The sequence below is a fragment of the Peromyscus maniculatus genome, chromosome 5 (assembly GCF_049852395.1).
Source record: "Peromyscus maniculatus bairdii isolate BWxNUB_F1_BW_parent chromosome 5, HU_Pman_BW_mat_3.1, whole genome shotgun sequence".
NCBI classification, from domain to species: domain Eukaryota; kingdom Metazoa; phylum Chordata; class Mammalia; order Rodentia; family Cricetidae; genus Peromyscus; species Peromyscus maniculatus.
Genome location: NC_134856.1, coordinates 129,322,263 through 129,332,304, shown reverse-complemented (window position 1 = coordinate 129,332,304; position 10,042 = coordinate 129,322,263). Strand labels below are relative to the sequence as shown.

Genomic DNA, 10,042 nt, shown 5'->3' with positions numbered 1-10,042 from the left:
TGGGCAGCAGCGTCTTAGAACGCTTCTCTCCACTGAACGCCCTTAACTTGCTCTTACTCCCCAGTATCTACTTTTATGTCTGAGGTTTGGCAGAGCATTAAACTGAGGTTTCAATGATTTTCAACCTGGGCCCAGAAACATCTCCCAGCTCTTCCTACTGTCCCTGCTGTGGAGAAGCTGCTGCTGTGGCCTTCACTTCTGTAGAGAATCTTTCCTGATACCCCAGTAGATTTTGTCATCCTTTTCTGCATCATTGTTGTGTGCTTCTGGTACTTTGAGCAAGGCTTTCTTTATATTTCTTTTTTCTCTTGGCATTCAGGGAGCACTGCCAATTTCAAGACCCCCGTTAGTTTTCGTTCTCTTAATTCTAGGAAGTCCTCAGCCTTCTTTTCCCTAGCTCTGTGTCTTTAATATTCCCCCTGTTATTTGCTTCTACAAATAGCATCAGAGGATGATGCTTTTGGATGGCGGCTACAGATGTTTAGGGTTTTCATTTCAGCTTTTCATCTCATGCTACATTGGAAATAGTTCTTCAGCCCAGTCTCCCAAATGGTTGATTTGCTTGTCAGCTGTTAGGGCCATTTCCTGAGATTTTAAGATGCTGAACTATAATCTGAGGCTCATGACACATTGGTATCATTGTTTCAGCAAATTTCAATTCTCCATTTTGCTCACTTGTTTTCATGGGACTATAAACACCCATGAACATGCTCTTGAGAGCAATAACCAGACATACGTATCACCTCATACAAGCCTACGTGTTTCTCCTTTATTTTGTGTGTGTTCCTTCTGCTTGCTTGTCTTAAACTTTGTGCTTATTTTTAATTTGCTTTTGGAAACTTCCCTCACATTGATATATGTCTAAAATAAATGGCTTATTTTAATGAATTTTATAATTTACCTAAAGAAAATGTAATCTCCAGGGACTTCATATTTTCAATTACTATTAGCATTTTGAATTTATCCAGATTGCTTATCTGTAGGCTCTTCATTTTTCTACTGCATGTCTACTGGATGATTTTTAAAATATGTCGACTTCATTACTTATTAATCCACACTCAGGTTAATGACATTCAGCTTATTCTATTTTAAAAAAAAAATAAGCATTCAACTCAGAGCACATTGAAGAGAGAAGGCTTTAGTACACAGTCCTAGAGGTCAAGTCAATTGTTTGAAGGGCTTGAGAGGGACCGTGGAGACTGTTGTCTTTTGCAGAATTCTCGGGGTACAGAAAGCACAGGGATGACATGGTCAGTGGTGAAGTGCCCTTTTACTTTCAGGAAAATTGTCAGAGCCCCATTTTCTGTTCCCTGTGCTCCCTGCTCAGTTGGCAGCCATGGCTGGAGCTGGACTTGCTTCACTGTTTTTCTTTCTGAACTTCCTGTGGGTATCATGCAATCCATGTTGCTGGCTAGACATCTGGAAAACACAGTGTTCTGTTATTTTTCCACATAGACGTGAGTCTGGAAGAGAGTAGCTAAGGGTCTGCAATCTAGTAGAGCTATTTAGGGCTCCTCCTGAGCACGTGGCACCTGTAGGTCAGGGGCCAGTGAACATTGAATCCAACCACTATATGGTGATTATCATTCTTTTCTGATATTCATTCTGAAGTATCCAGAACTCCATGACACCACATTTCATATCACAGAAGACTCAAGTTTTGCCAGTCACATGGGTATGGACAGTTAGATACCCCGGTGCAGGCTTCCTTTGCATTTCCCAGTTGCTGATGCGGTAGACATCATTGTTTGATGTATTTATTTCCCATGAACTCTATCTTATAACCAGTTTGTTGTTGTTTTGAGATAAGTTCTTACTTTGTAGCCCAGACTGGCCAGCAAACTTGCTATATAGCCTAGGCTGGCCTCATCGTCATACTCTTTCCTAGGCATCCTAAGTGCTGAGGTTACAGGCATGAACCACCAGGCTCTGACCAATTTAAAAATTTTTTAATATTTTTCTATTGTTTTTTTCATTATTATATTAATCATTATAAGGACAGAATAGCTTGTATTAGATAAACATGTCCATGAACAGTTAGTTTTTATATAATGGGCAAAACCAATCAAAAAAAAATTTCAATGCCTCTACAGCTTGTTAGAAAGCACCTGAAAAGTTAGAAAACAAAGGTAAACTGGCTCAGACACATGACTTGAAAGTAACTAACTACTCTGGGTGAGACCCTTTTTTATGGTTATTTTTCTTCCAAAATTCTCCTCCACTCACACTACAGAGCAATGTCAGAGTCCCTGAAGAAATCAATGGTCTTACTGAATAAGACGTCAAAGACAAGAGTTAGGCACTGCCTAAATGCCTGGCAGTTGAGAGTGTGAAGTCAGAGAAAGAGGAAACACAGTGGAGGGAAAAGCCCAAACATGTACACAAGCTTCTAGAAATTCTTGGCAGAGTCTTGCACTGCACATACACATAGCAAAAATAGCTAAAGAAATCAATGGCAGGGATGAGCATTTACTTGTCTGGATTATATCACCCTGCTCCAGGATGGAATGTACCAGTTCAGAGGAAACAGCTGCAGAACACAGAGCCTCATTGGATCCCACTCTTTACCTCAGGCTGACCTTGAATTCTGGTCTCACAGCAGCCCTCCTGCCTCAGCCTCCCCAGGGCTGGAATTACAGCTTGTTTTGAATGTTGAGTCATTGTTGGAATGACTTTCCACCCACAAAAATCCAACAGGAATGCAGTCTTGATTTTTCTCAGCAGTTTAAATATTTACACCCCGAATTCGGCCAGAGGTCATTATTGTAAATTGTATGAGCTACAGGTCCAATTTTGGTTTGGTTGAAATGACTATCTACTTGTCAGAGAACTATTTCAAAACACCCATTTTACCCACAGTAATTCAAGTGAGACGTGGGTTAGACACTTTCCATGGGCCTTCAGACTTCTTAGACTTCCTGTTGTATTCACCCATTTATCTGCCCATGTGTGTGTTGGTACTGCAATGACTTAGTGGGTTTTGTTTTTTTTAATAGTCATTCTTCCTGGCTTCTTTTCCTGGCTATTTTTACATGTTCTGTTTTCCCACACAAGCTTTAGTTCAACTTGTCTAACTACCTACAATTGCTCTTTAGTATTTTTGTGAAGATTGCATCAAGCTGATCGGTTAACACAGAAGAAATGCACATCTTTACAGGGCTGAGTTTGTCACACTAGCTTGTGCCTTTCAGAATGATTAAAAGTTGCCATTATCTAGGCATTTGCACATTCTTGTTTAACACAATCTTAAGACAGTTTTCACTGCCATGGTTTCCACTCTGTGTCTTGTAGTTCAGAGATGCTTGTACAGCTGCTTTCAATGTTGCATTGTCTATAGCCATGTCAGAGACTAGCCTGGGTGCCCATCAACAAGAGAATGGACACGAAGGTGGTCCTCACAGGAGAGCACTATTCAGTTATAAAGAAGGAGAGTCTGTCATGCTTAGGGCAATGGAGGAAGAGGGTCTCATCATAATAAGCATGATCCAGTCTGAGAAAGACGAATACCAATAAAGGAAGGCTGGTAGACGCCAAATTCTGTAAGGCTGTAAGCCGGAGCCAGCTGCCTTAGTCACCCTCTTTCTTTGAAAGATGCAAACTTGACTCAGAGATTTCTAGGGCTTCTTCTCCCACTTCAGGTTCAGGGTGAGAGAGCTTGTTTCATTTTTGCTTTTAATGGTTGGAACTCTTTGTGTGTGTGTGTGTGTGTGTGTGTGTGTGTGTGTGTGTGTGTGTGTGTGTGTTATGCACTGAATGATACAACCCAGCAGAGGGACCTTAGAGAACCATTGGATGGTGTCTCCACCCAACAGGCTTTGAGGTTAAAGCATTTGACTTGGAAGGATTATTCTCAAGCCCTAGGACCTGGTGGAATTTGCTTTGCCAGATTTGGGACTTCTTTAAGCCTCCCAGTCTCAGGTATTTTGTTATGGTATCCTGAGCAGAGTAATACAAACAACAAGGGCATTGTTTTTTGTGGAAAAAGTTATAGTTATTTAGTCAGTTCATTCTGTTTTGGGAAAGGGATGGGGAGAGAGAATGGTTACTACACAGATGCCATTATCTTTAACTATAGAATAACTATGACACCTAATCAACTCAATGCTTTATTTCTGGATCTACTTGTCTTGATTCCTGATGTGTTTGTACTTCTCCAGTGAGTTTCTGGGTGTGCCATTTTACTCTCTCTTACAGTGTTTGGATTGAATACTTTGATATTTTCCCTACCATGTGTGGTGGTATTGTGTTCCCCAAAATATTGTGTACCCTAATAAACTTATCTGGGGTCAGAGAGCAGAAAAACCACTAGATACTTAGGATAGGCAGTGGTAGCACACACCTTTAATCCTAGCATTCCAGAGGCAGAAATCCATGAGTTCAAGGATACAGCCAAGCATGGTGACTCACACTTTTAATCCCAGAAAGCGAGCCTTTAATCCCAGGGAGTGGTGGCAGAAAGCAGAAAGGTATATAAGGCATGAAGACCAGGAACAAGAAGCTTTTAGCTGGTTAAGCTTCAGGCTTTCCAGCAGCAGTTCAGCTGAGAGCCATTGGGATGAGGACACAGAGGCTTCCAGTCTGAGGAAACAGGACCAGCTGAGAAGTTGGCCAGGTGAGGTTAGCTGTGGCTTGTTCTGTCTCTCTGATCTTCCAGTGTTCACCCCAATACTTGGCTCTGGGTGTGTTTTATTAATAAAGACTCTTTAAGATTCCTGCTACAACCATGCTCATTCAACTTTATATATTCTCTTATTGATGACAACTGTGATGTTTAGTGTGTGTGCTTCCGTAACAAAAGGTGACATTAGCGGTGTCATCACCCTCAGTCTAAACAGCCCATGACCTTGTTCTTTCTCTGACTGAACTCAACACTTTATTTATTTGGTCAGTGGTGTCATGTAGTGATACTAATGTATGCGCTAGAGAATTTTATTTTATTTTTCACTTATTGCTAGAGACATGTTCTACTTACTGGATCTCTAGATCAATGATTTTGGTTTTATAGTTCTGCAAAGTTAAGTAGTACGTTTCCTCCATTTCTTTTGTCTACACAACATCAAATTTTCTTATATTGTGTCCAGTGGTTCCATTTGGGATCCTGTGACCAAATGTGGGAATCATGGAAGCTTTAGCAACAGAAAGAGGTATCTGAATGTGTAATGATGAGAAATTAACAATCAAATGGGAAATAAATGTGGGCTGTTTCTGGCAGTGTGCAGCTGTGTGGCTTGGTAGCAGTAGCTTGCACAATGCATATGTATGTGCAGTGTATTCACAACCAAGGATGCAGTAATACATTGTGTGTGGTGTGATGCCATGCACACTACATCCTTGGTTGCGAATACACAACATGCACACTTTGCACTGTGCATGCTATCATACCACACAGGGCCAATTAACATGGCCACAAACACCCCAACTCAAATTTGAGACTACTGTACATTATTAAATAATTAAAACCTACAGTGTTTTACTGTACATACAAAGTTTTCTGCTTCTATAGAAACATCATGATTTAGTTGTGGGAACCAAAAACTTTTAATATTTTCCTACTACCACCCCTCACCATGTGACTATCAAATTAGTACATATTTGGCTTGTATTGTATTAGACAGACAAGCACTTCCATTTCACTAGTGTGTGAATTTGCTTTCATGTTTAATAAATGGCAATATTGTGTGCCTTCCAAAGGATTGTTTTTATTATAAATGTATTAATTTATAATAAGATACTTGGTTTATATACCTACTTTATACGTACCTTTGGGGTTCATTTGGGCAAAAGAGTCACAAGTAGAAAAAGTTTCAGAAGCTCTGAACTATAGGGATCTCCAAGCTGACCTCCTCTGGTCCTTACTAGGAGCTGACCTCTGTGGTCTTTACTTTGTTACCTTTTCTCATCTCCTCAGTTCTTCCCACTGGACTGTGAGTAGCTTCTGGACCCACCCCCTTTCACCCGTCCTCCCTGGACTGTGTCAAAACTGGTATTTAAGCCATCCATAGAATTTTTGATTTCTACAGATGGACTTTCATTTCTAAAAGCCTGTTTCCTCCACATTTTTTCTACTCTCAATAATTTCTTAATGAATGTTTCGCCTTATATTGAGTATTTTTCATTTAAAATCATCTCATGTAGCCATGACATATATCCCACAAATCAAACATCTGCAGTTTTTGTGAGTCTAAATCTGTTGTCTCTTATTTATGCGTACTGATGCTAATAGCAGTGATTTTGCTAATTTTGTTTGTGTGTTGATTACTTGATCTTAATCATGGCGATTCCTCCAGGACTGATGTGTTTACTGAATCCTCTGTGACTCTCTCTCCTTAAACCTCTGAGTTTAGTCCATTTGCTTAGCCTGATTATTGCCTTGCTGGACTTTTTCTAGTAAGTTCTACTTACCTCGCATTTCTTTTTACTTGCAATTTTTTTGATTGAGTGTTTTTTGTTATTGTTATTCTGTTTGACTTAATTTGTTTGCTTGCACTCAAATCTACGTGATCTCCATCTATATATTAGTGTTCAAGGACCTTTCACCATTCCAGATAATGTCACAAAAATGTAAGAAAAATCAACATCTTCATTTATATCTGAAGAAAAGTGGTACCTGGACTTTAAAGGAGTTTATCTGGGGCTGCCTTGCCCCTGGCTCCCTACTGAAGACTTCGGACTCCATCATCTGCCTCCCTGTTGGCTCCTCAGTGTTCCCATCTGTTCTCGGTCAGTGCAGCCCTTCAGTGTCGCAGGTCCTGGCCTAACTCTTCATGTATCCCTAACCCAACTCTTCACCTCTCCCACCTCACATGAGAAAATTTAACTCCCGTGTTTTAAACAGTATTTATCAGTATTTCTCCGAAGTCTTCCCGGAAGAACTTACATTTTGTGTAGCCAACTGTATCTCCAAGAATTATTTTGAAAGGGCGAATCCTCCAATGTAGTGACCATTCACGATGGCTTGCTTGTGAACCTTTGAACTTTTCCCCAATAATTACTTTTCTCCTATTTAAGATGTTAACTAGTTTTTAACTGCCACGCTTATTTAATAAGCTATTATTGTCTTTTCAAATGTGTATGTATCTAATGAACCCTTCTTAGCTACAACTTTGTTGTTTAGTTTTGTCGGGTGCTTGAGAACTCTAGGAAGTGGAGAATGGAGCAACAACCATGCCTACATGTAGCCAGTGCCACAGTAAGGGAGAAGGATGGCTAGGACCTGGAGTCTTTATCTGTCAGCATCACTCAAAGGCATTGTTTTCCTTGTTTGCCAAAGAGCAAGTAAGTATTTCAGTCTTTCCTTAGTCTGGCCTCAGATACTAAATATGTGTACAAAACCCCATTTAAATCACTCAATTATTTCTAGTCTTATGAATCTAACCCTCACAGGCTAGATTCCCAAGTGATTGGTGTCTTTCTGATGTCATTTCACTAAGGAAGAAATCTTTGCTCATGGTGGATTTGAGTGATCTTCAAAGGAAATCACTTCTAGAAACTTCAACTCAAAACTCAAAGATTTCAAGTTCAAGTAATTCTTCTGGGATAAACTACATGGTGTGTGTCTGTAAACACACACACACACACACACACACACACACACACACACACTTCATCATGCCTGTATCAACCTATATGTTCATACACACACACACACACACACACTTCATCATGCCTGTATCAACCTATATGTTAATACACACACACACACACACACACACACACACACACACACACACATATATACATACATGACACTATAATCTGTAAAAATTGTTCCCCTTTAATATGTTCCTCATTTTGAGGTAACTTTTTCTAGTTTATGGCAATTATCTTTGATTTTTCAAGTGCAAGTGTAGATTAGTTAATTTATATCTCTTTTATATCATTCATGTGAGTGTGGTGAGAAATGTAGAGATTCCATTTATGCTGTCTGTCATTTCAAACAGAACATCCACTTTAGACTCCACGTCATTTTTAATCTGATATAATGCCTTTTTTCCAGTGAGAAGCCTCCTGCTCCCTCTTTTTCCGTGAGATGACACTTGCCAATCTGTTCAAACACTTCCTTGAGTTGCTGCAAGTCCTAAGATGCAGTTAAGTAAGTGGTGCTTTTGAACCTCCTTAATGAAGGCAGTGTTCAGAGAGAACTTACAGTGAAGGAGGCGCCCAGCTTGCTGTGCTGGGGGAGTTACCGTTACTTTGTGATAGGCACACTATTGTCCTGGCTCGGTTGTTGATCCTGCTTGCGTGATTTGAATCCTTGAACACCATTTGTTTCTGGTGTCACAGTAAAATGGACTCTAGGTAATGCCACAGATACCTAAAATGCTCTTAGTTTTTGATGAATACAAGGTAGTAAAATATTTTCTTTGCAGCTCACCTTTGAGTTCTATTAAATACCAGAAATGTAGAGGATGCTGTTCAAGGCCGCCTCACCCAATTATTTCATGGTAGACTGAAACCCCCTCTATGCGGGAGTCCTCTGAAGTGGGATGAATACCGTCAAATTCTTCAATGGATTCCTAAACACATGTTTTCATTTCCCTCCCACAGATAATGCAAAGTGCACGGACCCCCATGGAGCACCACTTGTGATTTCTGTTCTGTCTCTACCTGAAGGGGCTTTTTTTTTTTTCCCTAAGGATTTATGCCCTGAATAGGAACTGCCAGTTCACTAAGTAGCCACCTCATAGTTCTGCATTATTCCAACGGTGCAAGCAACAGCTGTGAATGAGAGAAACGCATATCAACGCACAGCTTATGGAGCTCAATATGTTACTTCTGTTTATTCAAAAGACCACCTGTGTTTCTGGGGGAAATTGGAGATGTTCCAAAAGCGAATGAAGATGCAGCAGACAGGCATGGAACCTTCAGAGCTGTAAGCCTGGGCATCACTGCTTTAGGTTAAACATACCGTGACAGCCTCGCGGGAAACTACTCCCAGAGTCCACAGCACAGCATTTTGGGTTAGAATATTAATTAACGAATAGATAGCAAAAACATGCAGCTCTTGCTCCTTACACATGAAGGGGTACAGCATTACAGCTATCATGGTGAGGAGAAAACTACACTGGAAACGGAAATTATACTGGTAAGTGAAAAGAAATGACTCCAGTGTCCATTTTTTTTTAAAAGCTGTATTTTCTGTGTTGACTTTTTTACATCTGTGGAAGGATTTTGTTAACTGTTAATACATATTGTGTTCTGTTTCCTCTTGAGTAGATAATTCACTCTGTCTCCTCCAGGTTACTGAGGGAAACTGAGTCACCTCTGAGTTTGTCAGCGCTTCTTGTCCATTAAGAATTTCACACACACAACACTGCGGTAGTTTCTGACATTAAGGGAGAGTGCTGGAGGGCAAAGGGGAATTACCAGTGAATAGACTGACTGACTGACTGAACGGACCAGTTATGGCCTTGGTGGCCTTAAACTTGAGAGTTACACAGTCATAATAACATCAGGTGGGTCTGTGTGAACAGTGTTGGGGATTTAGGAAGGAGCTTGGGAAGTTTCCTAATTCCTTATGCTCCCATGAAAGCTTCATGTCAGTGGTGAAGACATCCCTTCAAAACCTTGTCACTTACTCTAAGCCAGGCTTCCATGTGACTTTTCCCAAGATGTTTCTTTACATATCCTCTGAGTGTATGCTAGGGTCCCACAAATAATTGCAGATTATTTTACAACAGCAAAATAATCAGCCCTGTGACAGCAGGCTGATCTGGAAGTTACATTTGATTTTTTTGGTGGTGAGGGGAATAGAGTCTCACTACCTAGCCCAGGCTAGCCTTGAGCACATAACCCTCCATGCCTCCCTGACTACAGTGCTGGCATTCTAGGCCCAGAACATGAACATATACCAGCTTAGAAGCTGCCTTTTCTAAATCCCTTCATCTCATATTTCCCCTCTTCTTTCTCTACGCTTTGGTTTAAAAACAGACTTGAGAAGCAAAATTTTTTAACATAACGGGCCATATTCTATCTTTTTTTTTTTTTTTTGTACCATGGTGTTTCTGTCATTCTCAAAGAATTCATTGACTGTTTTTCTAAA

At 40.3% G+C, this 10,042-nt stretch overlaps 1 long non-coding RNA gene across 1 annotated transcript; it reads right to left on the bottom strand.

Annotated features, from left to right (window-relative positions):
* Positions 1 to 1,063: 1,063 nt before the first annotated feature.
* LOC121829818 (uncharacterized) lies at positions 1,064 to 2,650 on the bottom strand. Its single transcript, XR_006072895.2, has 2 exons — positions 2,569 to 2,650; positions 1,064 to 1,419 (listed from the first exon to the last, which is right to left on the bottom strand). It is a non-coding gene; the product is annotated as an uncharacterized LOC121829818 (long non-coding RNA).
* Between the last annotated feature and the right edge of the window lie 7,392 nt (positions 2,651 to 10,042).